General features: G+C 46.0%; 1 protein-coding gene across 1 annotated transcript in view; it reads left to right on the top strand.

Annotated features, from left to right (window-relative positions):
- Positions 1 to 8,257: 8,257 nt before the first annotated feature.
- Positions 8,258 to 22,673, top strand: part of LOC146854124 (interferon-induced protein with tetratricopeptide repeats 5-like) — a 31,405-nt gene continuing 16,989 nt past the window's right edge. The window contains exon 1 of the mRNA XM_085650515.1: positions 8,258 to 8,288. The gene's annotated coding sequence lies outside the window, so the exon portion shown is untranslated. The remainder of the gene's footprint in view (positions 8,289 to 22,673) is intronic.

Here is a 22,673-nt window from a genome sequence, read left to right as displayed (position 1 = left end):
TTCACACACAACGGCTCCTGTGGAGCATGGTTTAGTTTAATTAATTCTCTAGATTCGAATTCTGCAGTTTATCAAGATAACTGGGTATGGGGAAATTTGAACTTAGTTTTGCTTAAAGTCTGCTATCCTAACAAGGAGGGACTTCCCCAGAGAACAGGAACTGATCTAGAAAATGAAGTGTATGGATTAGGTAATTTTACGCTTAATCTTATGATCCTAAATGTCGAATCAGAAGCTACTCCAATTTTGCCCGCTATGTCAATATTTCCAGTAAAAGGTGAATTATGTGTAAGAAAGAATGGTTCCATACATATGGGCCATAGTAGATGCACCACTGTAGTAGAATTTAGTGATCAAGGCAAATCTACATTTAGAGCTTCTCGCCATTCCTATTTCATATGTGGTCAGACGGCATATGTACGTTTACCTCTAGATTGGGATGGTACTTGCTATATTGGATTCCTTTTGCCACCTGTTTTCCTAGCTCCTCCTGATTATCACAGAAATACTCATTTAGTATATAATAGAGTAAGGAGAGATCTCCCAATAGTCGATTACACTGAAACAGCATGGGAAAAATACACAGATTTCAATAAAGGTCTCTTTCCCTATATAGGTACCGTTACTAATAGTAAGCTGATACGTAGATTAACTAGAACCCTTGAAGCAGTAGTGAACGAAACTATTTCCGCCTTAGGCAATTTAACAGAAGAGCAGTCTGCTATGCGGATTGTTGTGCTTCAAAATCGTCTTGTCCTTGACGTCATCCTGGCCGATAGGGGCGGAGCTTGTAGGGTCATCGGATCAAGCTGTTGCATTTTCATACCAGAAAATTCGCCATCTGTATATAAAGCCATAACTCGCCTTCATAAGATTGTAAGCCAGATACACCAGAACCCAGGCTCCTGGACTTGGTCCGGTTGGTTTTGGAGTGTATTATCTACCTTTGGATGGAAGGTCCTATCTTTCCTAGGTATTGGCCTTCTCATACTATTCAGTTGCTGTCTATGTCTACAATGTGGACCAGCGATCTGTGGTCTGTGTGCCACATCGTGTATTCCACCACCAAGATTTCATTTGTCACAGAAGAAGAAAGAAGAACAAATGATGTTATATGAACAGATCAATGGGTTGATGAAGATTGATATCTCTTAACGGGCAAGTAGGGGACAAGGAGGGAATGTGGAAATATGGATTTTTCTGATCAGTTATGTCCCCTATCTTGGACCCCAACGGCTTCATGTATGAATCACAAGTACATGTATGTTCCCTCCAGTTCCAGTTATGAAGACGCAAACACATGTGCGTCCACCGTCAACATGTCCTCTGTCAGATCCGCCATGAATAGGCCGGATATTCCATTCCTAAGTATGAAAGGCCATCGGCTTTATATGGTTCACTTATGCCATTTTACAGTCCAGGCAAGTAGGCCCTGATTCTGTCATCGAACTCTTCTTGCCTTCTGCCTCTGAAAGCTCCAGTCTGAGCCTGCATCTGTGACCATGAACTTTGTCTCATTCTCTGCGCGGCTCACGAAGCCTGACATCAGCCTGCTGCCTGCCAAAAACTGTATTTCACCTTCGAAATTATCTGCTCCGTTCCCTGCCCAATGCATTCCTGTCTAGTAATTTAAGTAAACATTCTTCCAGCTACCGAGCAAAGGCTCGGCTTCTCTGTCTTTATGCAAGTAATTCATAGCCCTATTGCTATGGAAGATTTCCGCCCTCGCATCTAGTGCAGACACTTAGACGCTTGTACACGCACTAACAGTCAGTATAGTCAGTATAGAATAAGATTCTACTCGAAGAGACCTCTCTTTTGGATAACTTAGTTCTTTAAACATAGGATGTTAGATATGATTTGGGATTAGGTTGACTTGACCCTCCAGACTTCTGTCGCCACATGTAGAGCTAAATGTCAAGTCCCCTTCACCCCCTAGTTGCACGTCAATCACACGTCATGCTGCTGCGCGCGCATTTCTGCCAAGTATTTCTGCTGACATTGCGAAATTCTTTCATGTAACCACCCTCTTATGACATCACATCTGATAACGTTCTTTAAATCACACCTAGTTACGCCTATTTTTGCTACGCATGAATATATTATCCATACTATCAATTGTTACGCCTCTTGTATTTGCTTCACTGTAATGCCTATTGTATAAAAGTAATTGATTGTCAATAACGTATGTACTTCACTTCCTGAACCTTCGTGGTGATGGAACTTGGAGCAACCGATTATAATCGACCATTGGAATAAAGCCCATTCCGAACCTCTAATACCACGGATTCTGCCTCTTATTTTACTGAGCTATTTTATTATGTTTCTGTATCAAATTAAGTCCCGGTAATTAAATTATTTACCACAGAATGGTGGCCAGAGAGAGGTCAGCTGATTAGAGGTGTCTCTTGGGTGCGTGGAAGGAGAGGTGGTTGTTCAGTTATGCTGCGCCGATGTTGTGGAGGGCCTTGTATGCATGAGTGAGGAGCTTGAAGGTTATTCTTCTTTCGATGGGGAGCCAGTGGAGGATCACAGAGGTGTTGGGTGATGTGGTGGTGACAGGGAATGTCTAGTATCAGTCTGGCTGTGGAATTCTGGACGGTCTGGAGATTGCAAAGTACATTCTTGATTCTCTCCCGGCTTGATTATGCCAACGCCCTTTACTTGGGAACTCCCTGCTCGGCTATCAAAAAATTGCAGACTGTACAAAATTGTGCAGCACGTTTGCTCATGAATGTTTCCAGTCGTAAATCTGCAAAGCCTTCTATTGCTACTCTTCACTGGCTCCCAATTGCGAAGAGAGTCCAGTGTAAAGCTCTGTGTATTGCACATAAGGCAATGTTAGCTAAGGGGCTGCTCAATATTCGGTCTATCGTCTCTCCCTGTTGTCCCAATAGGTCCCTGCACTCAGGTAATAAGCACTTGGCGTTAGTTCCCATGATAAAAAGGTCCCGGAGTGGAGACCGTCTGTTCTCCTATAATGCCACGAAATTGTGGAACCAGCTTCCCACTCACATTCGCCTGGAGTCTAATTACTTGACCTTTTGAAAACTTATAAAAACTTTTCTGTTTCCTTGAAGACCCTCTCGGAGTTCTATGAATGGACCGCTTCATTGGTCTGGGATGCCTTCGGGTAGCCATGCGCTCTAGAAATGCCAATTCAATTCAATAAAATTCTTGTTAATTCTGGGATGGAGAGCGTTGCCGTTGTCCAGTTTGCTACGGATGAGGACATGCATGACCGTTGTTCTGGACTCGGTTGGGATCCATTTGAACGTTTTTCAAAGTATGTGGAGGGTGTTAAAACAGGCCAAGGGTACGGCATTGATCTGGCAGTTTATTGTGATCGATGAGTCTAGTATGATACTGAGGTTTCGTGCATGGCCCGTTGGGGTGGAGGGGTTTCTGAGGGCGGGGTGCCACCAGGTGTAGTCCCATGCAGAGGGGGTGGGGCCAAGGATTAGGACTTCGGTTTTCTCGGAGTTGAGTTTCAGGCAGCTCTTTATCATCCAGGTGTCATCCCTTCTGGAAGTTGTGACTGGGGATATTGGGTTCTTTGGTGAGGGAGAGGATGAGCGGGGTGTCATCGGTATAGGAGACAATGTTGTGCCCGTGGTTTCTGATGATGTTTGCGATGGGGGCCATGTAGATGTTGAAGAGGGTGGGGCTAAGAGAGGATCCCTAGCGCACTCCACATCATGTATCTGTTGGTTCCGAGAGGTAGGGAGAGTCTGACTCGCTGCATTCTGCCTGCCAGTCAAGCACTGATGGCACCTTACCAGCACTATCATATAGGAGCGGGTTGCACACCATTTCTTCCTCGAGTTCTTCCTGTTTACACGTACAACTTCTTCATAATACGTGCTCACTGGTGACGTGCCAAGCCCAAACAGCACGTAATGAACCAAACACCATCTTATTGGGGCTCCTTCTTGCCCCAAATCCAGTGGCGACAGCCATTTATAATTCTGCATTTGCATCTATCACTTAATACTTAATTTTCTTTTCATCCTTTTTAATCCATTATGCTCAATATTTTATCCTCTCACTTTCTTTTTAAGCATACATATCGTCATGCAAGGAACTGCGAATTTCCCAAGTTTCTCATGTTGTGGTGGGCCATCCGAACCTTTCTCCACAAAACACGTACAAAGGCAAGATTGAGGAATGGTTTTTAAAGTATGTCTTATTGTTATTTACAGTTTCCCCTGATGAATGACCCGTGTGGTCCGAAATGCATTGGGTTACAATAAATAGCTTTTGATGAATCTTGCCTTTGTACATGTTTTGTGGAGAAAGGTTCGGATGGCCCACCACAACATGAGAAATGCAAGAGCAACGCAAAGGGTTCATAAATCTGCCCCTTAGTTTTTGATAAGCCTTGTTTCAGCAGGAGAAATGTGGGCAAGGGTGTAGGGTAGAATTATATTGAATACTTGCAAGATGCTCTCAGAATCTTTTTTGGGCTAAGGCTACTGGGGTAATAAGTTTCCAGTTTTAACCTAATGCACATCTGCATTTTTTTTGTTGGCCTTATTTATATGAAAGATTACCAGAGAGTCATCAATCCAAAGCAGGTCCAGGGTTAGTCGAAATTCAATGGATTTTGAAGGGTAGAATTTAAGGTCAACCACATGTCCTGCCTCGTGTTTAGGGAGATTAAGGGCCTGATTACGATCTTGGTGGATGTGATACTGCATCACACATGTGATAAATATCCCATCCACCGTATTACAAATTCTATAAGATATAATGGAACTTGCAATACATCAGATGGGATATCTATCATATTTGTGACGGAGTATCCCATCCACAAAGATTGTAATCACACTCTGAGTAATTGTGCAAGGCCAAGAGAGGTAAGGTAACTGAGGATTTTTTAGTTGATTTAATTATTCTTTAATTCGGGCCAAATGTGAAAGATTTGTTCTTCAATCCAATGTGGAGTAGTCCAGAGGGATGTGGGTGGGGGGCGATGCAACTTGGCGAAGAGGTATGTTCTGATAAATAATATGCTTTCAGTTCCTTGATATTGGGAGGAGAATTTGGAAGTAACATTCAGAGACCTATGGAAAATAAGATCAATTTAGCTACCCTGCCTTTCTCTATGAGTTTATAATCAAGTACAAGGTCAGTAAAGATGGGGCTACAATATTTTTTAAGCCAATTCTCTGTAAAAAAAATTTAGGGTCACATTTATTGTAGGTAACCAGTGGATGGGAGTGCAATTTTTCACAGCAGAGCAGAAATTACAGAGCTCTGCATTCAGTTTGCTCTATGATAGATTTTTAATGCAGACTGAGATCTCTGGAGTGTTCGTGTGGGCCAGGAGAGCTTAAGAAAAAGCACCCTTCCTATGGATAGTCTTTTTGTTGACATTATAATGTAAAGGAAAATTCTTCTAAAATAATCTTACTGTAACTATCCAAATTGTTTTTTAGTCAAAAATTGCAGTTTGGCTAATGATCCTCTAGGCTTTGGGGGTAATAGTAGCAGGCCGCTAGTCATGCTCCAGTGAAAAAAGGCGCAGATGGGTGAATACAATGACAACGTATACTATGATATATGCAGGCCGAACAATGGCAATACCAATAATTGCAATGTCAATGTATGCCATAATCTATGCATGCATAACCATGTTGGTACCGGTAGTAACAATGTCACTGTACACCATGATCTATGCAGAGAGCCAACTAGCCCAGATGCAGTCAATGTTGGCTCAGTCAATTTCCAGCCTCTCTCGGGGTTTGATCCCCTCAGCCAAAGGTCACAGCCGATCGGGCCCGAGACAAACAGGAAGCACATGCTCATAACAGCCCCACAGGGCGTTCCACGATCAGAGTGAAGTTTGTGGCCCTCCTGGAAGGTGATTCCACCAGTGGAGGGGAAGGCAGGGACCCCAGTCCTCCAAAATCTGACTCCGAAGGGGGAGTCACAGGCCTTACTCCCCCAAGTTATGCCTATGGTGCGGAGGACTCATCAGGGAGTGAGTTTGAGGCCAAGACATTGCTAGAAGAACAGCACATGGCACTGAGGGAAGGAGGCAGCCAAGGTAGGAAGTAGAGGAGAGGCGTGAGTTAAGGATAGAATGAGTACAAGGAAAAATTTATCATGTACTATTCCTTAGTTAGTGAGTGTTTTGAATAACACAAAAGACTCCCATTTGGATTCTGTTGATTTTTGAAAAAGGACAGTTGTCTTGTCTTGTCTTGAGAAAGATTTTTATTAGTTACATCCTTGTTTATCCAGAATGTTATTTTATACTGTAAATGATGCAACAGCTGTTGCTGCTAAACGTTGTAGGATGGAAGATAGGGGTATAATTCCGTATTAAGTACGAAATGAGTCCATGTCCTGGGGATGTGCCATAATTCAAGTCCCCAATTATCACTATTTTAAATTCATGAACCACCAAAGCAGTTATCGGCTTTCACCCCCACCTCCGGTTGCAGCTCGTGTACCACCAGGGGTACCGACGGTGGGGTGAGTGGTGAGCCGCTAAGCGTAAAAACTGTACTGCCCGTTTGCTGATTGTCTGCTAACATCACTGGATTTTTTGTAATGACTTTGTATTCACTTTGCTCATTTTTGGCTCAATGGTGGTGCATTTCTACTTCCTGAGGATACATGGCACCTTTGTTGAGCTTTTTATATTAGCCGTGTAGTATAGTCACTAGGCATGGGCGACCTCCGGCACTGGATCGTTTACATTGGGTGTTTTGCGGCTGCCCACAGTGCTCAGTGTACTTCCGCTAAGCATTGAATATTAGTCGTAACCTCAAGTCCGCTGACACGGGTTTTTCCTTTGGCCTTAAATCGCCAGAACCCGGTTTTACGTTTGGGTCCCCTTAGTACTCTGCGAACAAGCACCATGGTTTTAGAACATGTAGGAGGTAGAGCCTTGGCAACACATGCATTGGCGTTTATATTCATTAATAGGATGTGTGTTTGGGCGTTGATTCGTAAGACTTGGGTTGTAGTCAAATATGCCCCCCCTAGTTACCAATCTCGGCACTACCGGCCTCCGAATTTAACATAGTGATAATTGAGGACTTGAATTATGGCACAGCTCCAGGACATGGGCTAATGTTGTACTTAATAAGGAATAGTGGGGCATATCAACAAGGGCTTTATCTCTGCTTTTTTGGCTTTAAAAGCCAAAAAAGCAGAGATAAAACTAGCACCCTATCAACAACAGGGTGCTAACATGCAAATTTGCATGTTAGCACCCTTTTACTCTACGCTTCCCCTTGCATCTCTAATGAGATGCAAAGGGGGCGTTCCAGAGTACAATAATAGGAGAAATGTCGCTAAGCAAAATTTCTCCTATTATCAAGAATGTCGCTAACCCTGTTAGAGACAAAAAAAGCAGCGCTAACCGCGGTTAACGCTGCTTTTTTAAGTCTGGTATTTTTCTGACTTAGCCATGATATCCTATGGAAGGAGGATATCATGGCTAAGTTTGCCTGTCCCTATCAACAAGGTAACGTGAGATTATCGCTGGGTGTCCAGCGATAATCTCACGTTATTCTGTTAGCATGAGTATTTTTATCGCTATTGAGATAAGCGTTGCTAATAGCACGCTATCTCAGCGATAAAAAATCACGCTAGCCGGCGATAATTATCCTAGCGCTAAGTGCGCTTAGAGATAATTATCGTCGGTTGTTGTTGATATGCCCCTATGTTCCTATCTTCCATCCAATGACGTTTAGCTGCAACAATGCTCTTCTGGGCATACGATCCCACTTCTGGTTACATAAAAGTGATGATGCTACCTTTTGAGACTGTGTCTGTGGCATTCTCATACAGAGTGGATCTACACCAGTTTTGATGGGGCACTTTGACCACAAGGCATAGCACTTTTTGTGTTGTGAACACGCTTCTGCTTTCGGTGGGCAGCCTTGCACCAACGTTCGTATGTGTCACCTATAATTCCGGTTTACACAATGCTAGCAAGAATAACCATATTAGTTCATCTATTTGAACCATTCACCAGGGTCTAGACAGCACTAGCGACTCACTGAGTAGAACACATACGCCCCAGATCCTATGCCAACGGATCTGGGTCATTAATTGACTCTACCAGACTCTAAGCTTCTGACTAACAAGCACTTTTGTGTACTTGGTATCTCTGTGATCTGTTTCTTCTCAAAAACACTGTATGCAAGGAGTAGTGTCAATTCAATTGTTTGTATGCTTGACACTCCCACATCCTTTTTTTCAGAGCGGTGCCCCCTTCCCTGAGCTTTCGTCCGGTTGAGGTGAGGCCTCTTATCTGTACACTGCGGGTAAGCAAATTTTACAGTAACTACATATGCCAGACACATTGTATATGTGGTGATAAGAGTATCCCACCTCATTTTCACCATGTACTCACAAACATGTTCAGAGTCACTTATCTATTGGTTTTCCCTTGTTGTTTGTGTCTTTCTCTAAAAAGTATGACCAGTAAATCTTAACTGAAAATTGCAGGCTTACTGGTTTTGTATTTCATTAATAATAATATATTTTCATCACTATTCATTAACTATTTTCGCAGTAACATTTTCCTAGGTCCTGACGAAAGCCGTGACACCTTCTGGGTCTTCTAGGCTGAAACATGTAGACCTGTTTTCATCTGACACGTGCAGTTCTAAAACCACACTGCAGATGCACTGTTTTCAATCCTGGCAATGGGAACGAGCTAATAAAGGCAACTTCTTTGCTCCCGGTAGCTAGTTTTAACATCACTACCCACACAGTTTTAGTATATCCTAAATAGAGTAGGAATAAAACATCCCTGAGCTCTTTCCTCTCAGAGAGGGAGTTGTAGCCCTTGGCGGGACTAGGCGTTCCCGCCAAGAGGAGAATCCAGATGATGCAGCATGCCACCTTCGGTGTTTGAGGGATTTCATCCTGAAAGGGATTCCCCCACAGGCTCTTAAAGTTAACTTTTAGTGCCTCTGTCTATTTGCTCAGGTACCCCAGACCCAAGGATTTCTTTGTTGTTTTTTGAGTAGCAGAGCTAAACAACAAACTATGGCCGGAAATGCAGGTCAACATATTACACTATTACTGGAAAAGACCGTAGAAGGACAGGAAAAAGCAGGACCAGGCCCAGAGAGACACCGCCAAGCTGGTCAAACAGAAGTTGAAGAAGGCTGCCTTTGAGGGGAACCCGTTGGCCGCAAATGTCCTGATGGTAACAGTCTCAAGGGGAGCTCCGTCTGCGGACCCCAGAGGGTATCCACCCAGTTCTAGCGACCGAGGTCAGGAAGGCTGGGTCCACACCGGCCTCAAAGAGTGCCACTATTATCATAGAGTAGGCCACATGCCTAACCGGTGCAACTTAAAAATGTACCACGATCAGAACGGAATAGTACCGGGACGGCTCCCAGAGAGAATTCAACCCCAAAACCTAGCCCACAACAACGCAAATGCATGGTATATTCAGCTTTAAGGAAATCAGGCAACAGTCATCCCACCGTAACAGGGACTGGTTGGCTAGACGATCACACGGCAACCGCCACAATTGACAGGGAGCTCAGTTCAGCAGGGACAGAGCCTACACCCACAGCAATGAAGGGTTACTGTCTGGGGTGGCAATCTCTAGCACAATCACAGTGTACAAACATGCAGCAGGTGGAAAACCATTCCCCAAAATGACCTATCCCCTTCATACCGCTTCCAGTCACATTTCTTTAACTGCATTCACAGCTAGCTTTTAGGTCCCAACCACTAAGTTGATCATCCAGGTCCCCGCAGGAGCTTTAGCCCCTCCAATGTTGATCCCCCAGGCAGCGTTGACTGACCACGCCCCCAGGGTAAGACAATCTGATGAGGGGGTAGGGCGGCCCTTGACTGGTGCATAAAACCCGCACCCAGGTCCAGCAGCTATTAAAGTTTCAACAAACCCCGGGTTCTCCACCAAATGGGGCCCTCCTATTGTTCCCAAATGAGGCAATTACTCCAGTGACGGGAGCCAGGTTTCTCACATGTTTAGGATAGGACCATCTTCAAAACTTTGGAAAGGAGCAATCGCACTACTCCACTCCATAAGGAAAAATCCATAGAGTTCATTAGAGTTACCCACATCTCATCGAAAAACACAGCAAACAAGCACAATTCCAGCCATACGGGGGCACAAATGTTCCCTGACTGCCTCCAGCATGCTTCGTTACAAACAGCAGTGCCCAAACCACAGGTAAACGCTGAACAGAACACGGACAAATTATCCCAAACACCCCAACCTTCCAGAAGAAGGGTGTAACCCAGTAATTCAACCCAATCAGAAAACCTCATTCCACGCCTATAGAAAGCTAGCTTAATATATGGTGCACACTTATTCAAGTAATGCACCTTGCACTTATACAGACAACCATTATGGTGATTTTAGTGGTATTTGATAACCTTAGGCTCTCAAAGTGGTAGCTGTGTAGAGCAGCATTCAGGCTTATCTTAAAGGAGTGTAAAACAGCTTGTTGTACCGGCTTTAATCAAAAGTGTAAGTTAGATGAAAAGGAACCACACAGTGTTTAGCAAAAATAAGTCTATTTATTACACAACACAATCACACATTTGCGATATCAACTGTAGGAGGCTGGGTTAGTATATGGTGCACACGTATTTAAGTGAAGCACCTTCCACTAATCCAGACAAGCCTTATGGTGCTTTAGTGGTCTTAGACAACCATAGAAAGCTCTCTAAGTGGTAGCTGTAGAGAGCAGCCCTCAGGCTTGGTCCAGAAGGAGAGGAAAGCAGCTTGTTTTACCAGATCTAATCATATATTGTAGATATAACATGAAAAAGAAGCACACAGTGTATTTATAAAAAAAGTGTATTTATTATACACCACTAACTAACACATTGGTATATCTCGGAGATATCAACACAAATATACACAATACTTCAATTGTAAACAAATAAGTACGCACAATACACAGTCGTCTCTAGGGAGAGACCAAACCATATACTAAGAAAGTGAATTGCGAACTGTGACCCAAGTCTGAATTTGGACCACGAGACTCAGAAAGTTAGAGACACAAGTAACGACCCAAGGTAAGTGCCCAGAAACCCCACAGAGGCTGGGTGCATAGTGGGAGCACAGCCTCGTACTCAATGGAAGTCAACTGGAAAGTCACGGTTGCAGTTTTGAAGTAGAAGGATTTCCCATGGACCCTGAAGAAACTCAGTGGAAGACAGAAGGTTGGAGCGTCACCCCACCCATGGATACCCCAGGAACCAGGATACCTATACCAGGGAAGCTGGGCGCATAGGTGCGAAGTGACGTCCGAAACCGCCGTTGACCACAATGGAGGTCTGCAGAAAAGATTTCGCTGGGGTAGAGTGTGCTAGAGTCTGGTGGAATCCAAGGGTGGATTCTTGAAGAGAAGAACCTGCAAGCAGAGGGGACAGAGCCTATGCCACTCGGAGGTGACCAGGAGGCACGGAAGAGCAATGACCACCGATGACGTAATATGCAGGAGTGACAACGGTGACCTTGTCATTGCAGCTGTGAGGACCAGGTCGATGCTGAGGAAGACCAGGAGCCGGATAAACATGACAACTTTGTTTCCCTTAGAGTTGGAACAATCTCAGAACCGTGGAAACAATAGATAACAGTTTCACTCAGTCAATAGTGCATGCTTCGTTTCTACAGAGTTGCACAGAAATAGAGAGATGGGCGTTTCAATAAAAAGGGTTTATTGAACAGTCATATTTTTCATGCAAGCGATATGAACTGCTACAATCGTAAGACAGGATGTATAGAGTTAGCAGTAAGATAAAATAATACTGCAATAGCATGGTTTGTAGCTATGACATTTATTCATAAAATAAATACATAAAAACACAGGCTAAAATGTGGATACTCATCTGATGCTTCTAAATAGTTTTACCCCAGTGTACCTAACCTAAGTGTAGTACGAGGTAAGAAGTAGGTGCTGTTTCCTAAAGTATAGCTGGCTATAGTTTTAGTTTTGCCAACAGTTGCCAAAACTTTCTTTAAGTTCTAGTCTGCTCCATACCTTAGATTGTGTGAGGTTGGAATCTCTTTCTGGGACTCGATATCTAACACCCTGCAAGGGGAGTCAGAAACACTGGAGCTGGATTCTCTGCGAGGAGGATGAAAGTGTCTGGTCAGTGCATCAGGCGGGAACTCGATCTCCTTCCGAACTTGCTGTGGCGAACCGCTAGTAGGCAGTCGAACTGGACCGTACCGGAACCGTTAGACGCCAGGGCAAGATAAGGTATATTTATACCATGAAGGTGTTTAGGAATGCCTGTATTGACATAAAAGTCGGGCATCGGAACGTCATGAATGAACCCCTAAGGAATAGATGTTCATGCATACTAAATGAGTTCTTGGAGAAATCAATATCCAAGCAAGGGAAATTCCTAAAGGCTTAAGAGTCTGGTTTTCCAAGAACTCGTTGTGACGTGGATTGACAGATGTAGGAGACCATGCCTGTATTTGGTTAGCAGGGACAATGCCTAAATAAGGGCTGGATTTTCTATGCCTAAATAAGGGCAATATGAATTGTACCTATATAAGGGCATAAATCGGGAAACCTATATACGGAATCTAAATCTACACATAACAGACTCACCAAGTGCAGGAGAGTCAGAGCAGGGCCAGAGCAAGAATGGGGGCCCATTGAAGCACAAGAAGACCCTTGAGAGGACCCACAGGTCAAAGGCCCAGTAGTCGCAAGAGGACCTCAAGCAGCTCAACAAAGATGAAGGTCCCCGGTACAGAGGATGTGGTGAGGATGAAGACCTTGGCAGGAAGAGATGCTGGAGGCTGGCGCTTCTTGTAGCCTGAAGTTCTCTGGAGAGCAGAGTCACCAAACGCAGTGCTAAGGGGTTTGGTCCCAGTGGTTCTGACAAGGGATACTGACCTCAAAATTGCAGAGGACAGGTCAAGCCTGGAGGGAGTTGCAGAACTACCACCTGTGTTACTGAGTCTTTCGAAGACCTTGGACGTCAGGAACAACAGACCGGTCATCTTTGTTGCGGTGCCTGCAGATGCAGAAAAGTGACTCATTCACTCCAAGGGATATTACTTTGGGTGTCCTTGATGCCCACAGGTCTGCTGAAGATACTCGATGAAGCATAGACACAGAAGACCGAGAAAACTTGCAGAACAGCGAGACCAGGAGCAACAGGAGTCTTCCGTGATGCAGTCTCAGCTCCCAGCAAGGTACAGCAAAGTCCAAGTGTCTAGATGGTCACAGAGTGATGTGGTTTCAGTCTTGAGTCTTGTCCCATGATTAATCTGAGGACCTACCCAGAGATAAGCCCTTTCATACCCTAAGAAAGGGGTTAGGATGACTCAGCGGTCCCTCCCAGAGAAGGGGCTGGACAGAGGGGAGGATACTGCCATGTTCTTTGTCCAGTTTAGGGCCAGAGCGGAAGCCAAGGACTCTCAGAACTGGTTCTAACTAGAGTATGCAAGGAGGGCACCAAATGTGCCCTTCAAAGGGCTCTGGTGGTGTTGGCATGCACCACCCCCCAGCCTAAGTCCTGTCTGGGAGGTGGTCAGACCTCCCTATGACAGTAAATTATTGTTCTACCTTCCCCTGCTCGGGATCAGCTCAGCTGCAGGAGCGCAGAATTGTGTGTGGGGTTGGCAGCAGCACTAGCTTGGTGGCAGACCTTGGAGGGCTGTTACAGAGAGTACTGTGGGCTTCCCAGAGGAGCCCCGCAGTACATTGAATCATACCTCCAACACCAGTAATGGTGTTGGGGTATGAGTCCAACATGTTTGAAATCAAACATGCCCAGGATCGGCACAGCCAATATATAGTTAGCTATCGCGTAATGACGCATGGTCACTACATGTATGAAAATGGCTGACCTCGCTTACAAAGCCTGGACAATCGAATCTGGAGTTTGTAGGGGGTGCCCTGCTCAAGCAAAGCATCCTTACACTTAAACCCTAGCACCCAGCCTTCAGGATTGAAATGCCTCCCTTAGGGCTGACTTATAGGTTTTAAATGCAGTGACCTCACATACAAGGGAACTTATATCTGCCCCAGGAACCAGCTTACCTGCACCAAGGAAGCTAGGTGCATAGGGGTGAAGTTAAGTCGGAACCTGCCGTAGACGACAATGGAAGACTTTGAAGAAATGCCTCTGGAGGAGTCCTGGAAGAAGTCCGAAGGAATCCATGGGTAGATTCTAGACGTGAAGGACCTGCAGACAGAGGGGACCGAGTCTTTACCACTTGGAGGTGACCAGGAGGCATGAAGGCACAATGTCCATCAATGCTGGGAGGTTCAAAAGAGTTGAAGAGGACCTTGTCACCACAGCTGTGAGGACCAGGCTACACTAAGGAAGACCAGGAGTTGTGCACAAGATGTCCCACATCAGATGTCAGTGTCTAGGTGGTTGGTGCCCGGTGTGAGCACCATCAAGTCTTTTTAGCCGCAACTGGTGTGGAAAGAAAACAGATGCAAACTTTGGGACCACGTTCAGGAGAGTCAGAGCAGGCCTCAAGCAAGCAGGAGAGCCCACTGAAGCAAAGGAAGACCCTCAAGAGGACCCATAGGCCAAAGGCACAGGAGTCGGAATAGGACTTAGGCAGCTCCCCAGAGATGGTGGCCCAAGATGTAGAGGATGCAGTGAGGATGCTGATCTTCGGTGGATAAGGTGCTGGAAGCTGGAGCTTCCTGTAGCCTGAAGAGCTCTAACCCGCAGAGTCCACAAGCCTTGGCAACAGCAAGTCAACGTGGTGCACAGGGGTTGATGTCCAGCAGCTCCGATAAAGGATACTGTCCTCCAAATGGCTGGGAAGAAAGGTTAGGCCTCTAGTGAGATGCAGACCCCTACCTATGTTACTGGGCCTCGGGAAGTCTGTGGGATGACAGGAGCAGCCAGGCACGACCCGTGCAGGTAAGAGCAGTGGAGCGGGGGCGAGGTGGGGAGATTTTAAAGACAACAACGAGGTACACTTAAATAAAAAAAAACTGAAACCACTTACCTCGTGCTCGCCACATTGCCAAGCACAGGATAAGTGAATTAGATTATTTTAAATTAAGTTTACGTTGTCGTCATCTGTTGACTCCCCTCCCACCCCGCTCTTACCTACACTGGCCGCACTTGGGAGCAGCAGCCTGGTGAACTTCGTAGCTGTGCCTGCAGATGCAGGGGAGTGACCCCTTCACTCCAAGGGAGATTATTTTGGATGTTCTTGATGCCCACAGGTCATTTGGAGATCCTGTATGAAGCAAAGACACAGACGATGCAGAAGACTTGATGAACAGCTAGACCAGGAGCAGCAGGAGTCTCTCGCAATGCAGTCTCGGTTCCAGTCGGAGTCTAATAATGTCCAAGTGTACAGACTGTTGAAGTGTACCTTTGTTTAAAAGGTGAATCTAGTCCCACGACAAATCTAAGGACCTACTCACAGGGGAGCCCTTAACTACCCAGAAAAGGGGTTGGAACAAGTCAGTGGTCCCTCCCAGGGGAGGGACTGGACAGAGGGAGGATACTCCAATGTCCTTTGTCCAGTTATGTGCCAGGGCAGGAACCAAGGGTTCCTCAACTGGTTCAAACTGGAGCATGCAAGGAGGGCACCACTTATGCACTTTTGGTGGTGCTGGAAAGTACCCCACTGCACCCCAATACACTAAGTCCTGTCTGGGAGGTGGTCACACCTCCTTGTGACAAAAAACCTATTGTTCTACCATGCCCTGTTTGAGCTCAGCTCAGTAGCAGTGTCATGTCCTTTAGGCTAACCCTGTCATTTAAAACCCTTTTTACATGCATTGTCCTATCCACACGACAAAACCGATTCCAAACAGGTGACCTTTTATCTAGTAGGTTGCTCCTGTCTCTTTCACACCAGGCTGTTAGCATTCTATCATAATCCCTGTACCTGACGTACATAAACATGTCCCCAGGCACGGCAGAATTATTCTGTACAAGGATCACCAATTATTTTCATCCTTGGCAAACAGCCTGCTGTGCATGATCACCTTTGTTTGAAAAACGTTGGTGATTGTTTTAAAAACATTTCTGATTGTTTTCAAAGCTTTTATGATTGTTTTAAAAACATATTGCTTCTAGATGAAAACCCTGGAGTGATCACTCTAGTATATATAAGACCCTTATTTCCCCCCGTAAATTAGAGGAGAATTCCTTCCAAGATGACACAGGGTCCTGCATGCAGAATCTTCAACACGCAGCGGTATGACATCCCTTGCGGGGTGCCATCCTCGAGACAGAGACGGGGTCCTTAGTTCTCAACCATCAAATGAGGGGCTGGTTCATCCCTGCATATATACACATGTGCATGCTACATATACAGATCTAGGCTATGTACATTTATGCAAATTACATTGGGCGCACATTATAGGACTATGCAAGTGCTACTGGTCTTATCTGAACTACTTATGTTCATCTTATTAGCATTATGGTAGAAATGTATCTACCATTTACTATATTGGTACTTGCAATCTCTTTTATGTGCTTCTGTCTCCTGATTGTCGCAGCACATATGTATACTTATTGAAAAAAGTCCTAATAGCCATCTTGTGTATTTCCTGAGAATAAGCAAGCAGGAGTGACTGAGTGAAAAGTACTGTACTGTTTTACAGCATCCCTGAGGAATCAGGGTTGTCATGTTCAGTGGTTTCCACAAACTACTTACACAACTGTAGGATACAGGGGGGTGGTAGTAGCACTGTAGAGCTAGCTGGTCTAATGACTGACATATCCTGTGGGGGTGTCCAGAGTCGGTTTGGACACCAAGCTCTCAGTTTAGGTATCCAAAATGTGCATATCCTGGGGATTCCTAGGAACTACATGACAGCAGGAGGGCATAATCGTGTCTATAGTCGGCAGCAGCACTAGCTTGCTGGCAGACCCTGGAAGCTGTTACCGGGAGAACTGGGGGCTCCTCTAAGGAGCCCACCAGTACATGGCATCATACCTCCAACACCTGAATCAGTGTTGGGGTATGATTCCAACATGTTTGATACCAGTAATTATATAGTTAGAAATCTAATAATGACCGATGCCCAGTATATGTCTTTAAATGGCTCACTGCACTTACAAAGCCTGGAGAATCGACTCTGGGGTTTGTTGGGGTATCCAGCTCATGCAGAGGCATCCTCATACTTATAACCAAGCACCCTGCCTTCAGGAGTGAAGGACCAACCATAGGGGTGGGGGTGTCCTTTTGAACTGCATGTGCTGCATGCAATTAGTGAGGGGAAGTGGATTATTGAATTTTAGGCTGTTTCTGTTGAGACGTGCGCATCCCGTGGGTCTCTGCATGTGGCGTGGAATGAGGTTTTTCCTTAACTAGGTTGAGTTACGGGGTTATGCACTTGATCTGGAAGGGTTGAACATTTTTGTGCTGTTTTTACGATGGTTTGTGTGGGTCCGTGTGGGCAGTTACTTGTGTTTTTGGGCATTGCTCATTTTAACAAGGGATACTAGTAGTGGTTGGAAGGTCGTGTGTGGACCCCCATAGGAGCCTGCAAGGAAATGGCTGGAACTGTGTCTGTTTGCAGTGATTTTATGGCAAGAGTCAGGGCTCTCGTTGGGCTTATATTCTTGGCTTGATGGAAGTGACGCGAATGCTAATGAATTTGAAGGGTTTTCCTATGGACTGGGGTCATGTGAATTATATTTCTTTGCAGTGTTGAGGATATTGCTGCCATCAGGGCCATCACTTCCCTCTGCATTTTGATCAACCTGAATCGTGACGCTGATACCGAAGCATTCATCTAATTTTGGAGCAAAAGGAGGGCCTCCATTTTGGTGGTAAACCCTGAGGCTGGTGAGACGTACGTAGCCTGCCCAAAGTTGGACTTGGGTGAGTGGTCCTGGCTGCCTTTTCCCATGTACCAGCTGGAGGCCTGCGCTGCTCCCTTGTCAGACTGTCCTCCCCCTGGGGGCGTGGTCATCCAACCCCTCCCCGGAGGATCCACAGCAGTGGGGGCCCGGATCTCTGCGGGCACCCTGATGGCAACCTCTAGAGGGGACTGCTAGTCAACATAGCATAGCCGTCCTGAAGGCTAGCAGTTAATGCAGGTTAACAAATGTTACTAGAAGTGGTATGAAGGGGATCGGTCGGTGCAGGCGATGGTTTTGAACTTATGGCATGTTTTCACCCTGTAATTGTGCTAGGGCATTGCCACCCCAGACAGCCATCCCACCTTGCCATTGCTGTGGGTCTGGTCCCTGCTGGACTGTAATCCCTGTCCGTTGCAGCAATTGCCTTGTGTTGGACAAGTCACCCGCAGGGGTGGCGGCAGCCTAATTTCTTTGAAGCTGGTTGTGTGAATCATGTGCGTTGTTCTGAGGTTGGTTTTGGGAGTTGATGCTTTGTGGGGGCTGTCCCGGTACTATCCCATTCTGATGGTGGTACATTTTTAGATGGCACCGGTTAGCCATGTGGTCCATTTTGTGACAGCAGTGGCACTATACAAGGACGGTTTGGACCCAGCCACCCAGACCTCAGCCACTAGCACTGGGCAAATTACATCTGGGGTCCATATGCGGAGCTCCCCTTTGAGACAGGTGCTATCTAGATGTTCGCGGATAATGCAGCCCCCTAAAGGGCGATCTTTTTCAACTTATGTTGGACCAGTTTGACTGTGTCTCTCTGAGCCTGCTCCTGCTTTCTCTGTCCTCCTCCTGCCTCTTCCGGTAATAGTGTGATATGTGGGCCTGTATTTCACGCCAAGGTTTGGTGTCTAGCCCTACTACACTATCTAATACAGTCTGGATCTCAGTGGTTAGTACCCTCTAAAGGGTGTTGTAGAGTCTTGTCCTGTCTCCTGCCCCCATCGTTTTTTCATTCTGTCTAGGAATTCAGAAAAAGGTCTCCCCTGGTGCTCTCTGCCACCAGTCTTCCTATGGCTGGGGCGCTCAGGGAATATCTCCCTTACGGCTGTTCACATCTGGTGTCTGAATGAATTAAATGCAGCCTGCCATGCTCAGTGTTAATAAGCTTGACAGCAGGGATGCGGACTCGAGAAAGCACAGTGTCAGTCTGCTCCCCAATGAGGCTGCTGAACAGACTTTTGATGTCACCTAAAGCTAGGTTTATACCTGTGGTGTTCTTTTCAAAGCATGAGATCCATTTTCCTGCCCATCCATCAATGGGAGCAGTTTATTCCTGAGCCCTTCTTTGTCCATCTGTGCCCAGGACACGTAGTTGGTTCCTGCTGCACCTTTCTGCAGTAGCGGACAAATCCTGGCTCAGATCAGCACTGTTTCTCCCCGACATAGCGCTCCCATCGTCTCAGGCACTTCTGCATGTAGGGGTAGTTCCATTTCAGATCTCTCCCTCCATGCAATGGCCATGTCTTTGGGTTTGAAGGATCCCTCCCCTAGTCAAGGACAATCATACTGGTGGCCCTTTCTTTTGGTCCAGGCCAGTGGGTGGGAAAAAGGTGACACTATCTTCTCTAGATACTATCTCTCTAGGGGTTGGTCTGCCTAACGATCACGTTCGTGGGGAGCGGCAGACATCCTCATTGTCTCTCACCTTGTGCACATGTAAAGGAGCCATGCTGCTCCTTCTGTATCTCAGTTGTGTCCCTGTCAGGCTTTCCTGGCCTGCCCCTCTTCTACACAGACGGCCAGGTGATGTGTGTGACTCAGTTAGGAGCTTTCCTCCCGACTCATCCCTGGCCTCATCTCTATGTGGAGCCCAGGGCCTAGATCATGCTACCTCTGGGGGAGTAGTTGTTCCCCCTCCTTGCTGGGCTTCCCAGGCAAGAGCTCTCTCCTTCTCTCCATCCTTAACTCTCACTTTTCCTCTAACTCCTACCTGGGTTGCCTCCTTCTCTCAGTGCTACATGCTGTTCTTCTAGGAAATGTATTGCCCTCAACCTAACTCCCTGATATGTCCTTCGTGCCATAGGCCAGTCTGGGTGGAGTGTAGCCCGCCGATCCCGCTTTGAAGTTGAACTTTCCTGAACTGGCCATCCTTTCTTCTCCTCCACTGGTGTAATCACCATCCAGGAGGGCCACAAACCTCCCTCTGACCATATGTTGCCCGGTGGTGTGTTCAGGAGTATGTGCTCCCTGTCTGACTCAGACCTGATGGGTTGCAACCAAAGGGTGAGGAGTCAAACCCCGAGGGGGCTTGCCACTGGGGTGAGCCAGGGCTAACTGCAGCATGGTTGGTGGGATCTGTGATCCTCTTCTCCAACTAGTGGCTTGCTGCCCCAGGGGAGGTCCAGCAGCCTCCTTAACCGTTGGATTTGTGTAACCCAGTGGGGTTGCTACTGGAATGGCCAGCATAAGAGAGAGCACATTTCTCCCAAGGCATGTGGAGAAGGTGCGTATGCCTTACTTATGTGCTCGGCGATAGTGTCATAGGTTGGGGCCACCTCAAAGACGGCCCACAGTTCTAGTAGGGCCTCTCGCTTAGCCTTCTTATGTCCTGTATACCTGGTTTGTACTTGCAACAGTGTTTCTCTAGTTTCCTAGCCTGGGTGGGGAACCTCGCTTGCATGTGGTTCAGTGCAGTCTCCATAATGGATCAGGATTTCGCAAATTTGGATTGTCTCCAGATTCTTTAAATAATTACAAATTCTACTCTACTTTTGGGGAACAGTATACACAGGGTGGTACAGAAAACGAGCTCCATAAACATTGATGCATTAGAAAAAGGGCATTTAACAGTAAACAAGAGACAAATGCAATGAAATAATAAAAACCTGTAACAAAATGCAATTGTTAGTTCAGAACAGTACAACTTGATTTGCATTAGAAAACTAGCAAACGTTAAATTCTGATCTGGAAAAAATAGTTATTCATTCATAAACATAGACTTACTAACATGACATAACATTTAAACATTCAGCATATTGCAAAATGTAACAGCACCCCAACATCAATAAAAGCATAAAATGGAAAACTGTAGAAGAAACTAAGAGAGAGAGTTTGACACAAAAAATGATTGGAGAAGGAATGCTCTGTTAATATGCCGAGCTAAGTGAGCCTGATAGTCTGTCACTATCGACTCTGCGGACAATGGTAGCTTGGTTTTGTGGGGAAAAAGGAAAAGCCTGACAACTATTGCTCTTCTGTGGCCAAACACAAGCTCAGCCGTATTTCACCAAAGTCTGACTTTCCCTAACGCTTTAAATTACACACTATGCACACCCATGGGTGGTGCGTAACGACTGCCTTATGCCCAGAAGTCCAAGCGCAAACATCCACCGTTTCAATTCTTTTAGATCTTCCCAATGTTGCGAAATCTCAGTAGTCTCTAAGAAAAGCAATCTGACTAAAAAATAGGATCAAGGTGGTGACTCTTTAACCCACCAAGGATCAGGGGTGAAGTGTTCTGTCACGCCTAACTGTTCAAGCTAAAAAGTAACCCTATATAGCACACCTAGGGTCAGGGGTATATTGCTGTGTCAAGCCCAAATGTTCAAGCTAAAATAAAGCTGTAGCTGCATTCATCTTTCTTTAGTGTGCTGACTATGGCAAAAAGTATCTATGCACTTGTCCTAGTTTGCCATACACCACATGCTTGGCCTAATTATCAGATGCACACAATACTGAGGATGTCAGTAGAAATTATATCAATGACCGCCACATTATTTGCAATAGCTCTAATGAACTTGTATCATTGCTGTCAGTTTCACCCAAGGTGACCTCCGTATCAACACCAAGTCAGAGATATGTGGTCAGAACAGTCCTGCGACCGCAACCCACAACCATTGATTGACAGGTCCCAGGTGGGGTTTTATTTAGCGCAAAGACAAATTCACACCTAGGGAAAACCCTGATCAATCCCAATCAATCACTCAATCAATCAGAACATTTGTAAAGCGCACTACTTACCCATGAAGGTCTCAAGGCGCTGGGTGGGGGGGAGTGATGCTACTGCTCGAATAGCCAGGTCTTGAGGAGTCTTCAGAAGGTTTGCAGGTCCTTGGTCTGCCGTAGGGGGATGGAGAGGGTGTTCCTGGTCTTGGGGGCGAGCTGGGAGAACAATCTGCCACCGGAGGTTGCTCTTCGGATGCGGGGGAATGTGGCGAGGGTGAGGTCGGCGGTGCGGAGCTGGCGGTTGAGGGTGTAGAAGCTGAGTCATCTGTTAAGGTATGCTGGTCCGGTGTTGTGGAGTGCCTTGTGTGCATGGATGAGGAGCTTGAAGGTGATCCTCTTGTTGACGGGGAGCCAGTGCCGGTCTCTCAGGTGGGGTGTGATGTGGCTGCGGCGAGGGATGTGGACAGTTACACCACAAGCAGGTCCGAGGACATTGGCCCCAATAAAACACCTTCAACCAGAGGCGCACGTTCCCCAACAATACCTCAAGCTAGATGACACATGTAGTTAAGAACGCTCAGCCAGTTAGGACACAACATGCACACCACACGTAGTGATCACGTGTTCCCCACACCGAATAGCTGGACAAATACACACTGGCCCACACTAGCTCTCCCCGAGGTCGAGGACGACCTGGGTCCCCTTATCTTTTGACTATGTTTGTTATTTGTGACTAAAAGTATTTTTCAAGAATGCAGAATTGGTTTATTGTACCTCACGAGATGTTAATATTGTCTGCCAAAACTTCTGTTGAGTGAGAGACTTTCCGCAGATGCAACTCTATCAATACTCTACCGCACGCTGTGTTCAGCTAAACCGACTTGTTCCTGTTTTGCCAAACGTCTCTTGCCTTTTCATTTCTTTAATGTAAATCCATATCCGAGGAA

The sequence above is a fragment of the Triturus cristatus genome, chromosome 4_1, assembly GCF_964204655.1.
Source record: "Triturus cristatus chromosome 4_1, aTriCri1.1, whole genome shotgun sequence".
Lineage (NCBI taxonomy): Eukaryota > Metazoa > Chordata > Amphibia > Caudata > Salamandridae > Triturus > Triturus cristatus.
The sequence above is the reverse complement of the archived record's forward strand: the minus strand, read 5'-3'. Positions and strand labels throughout refer to the sequence as shown.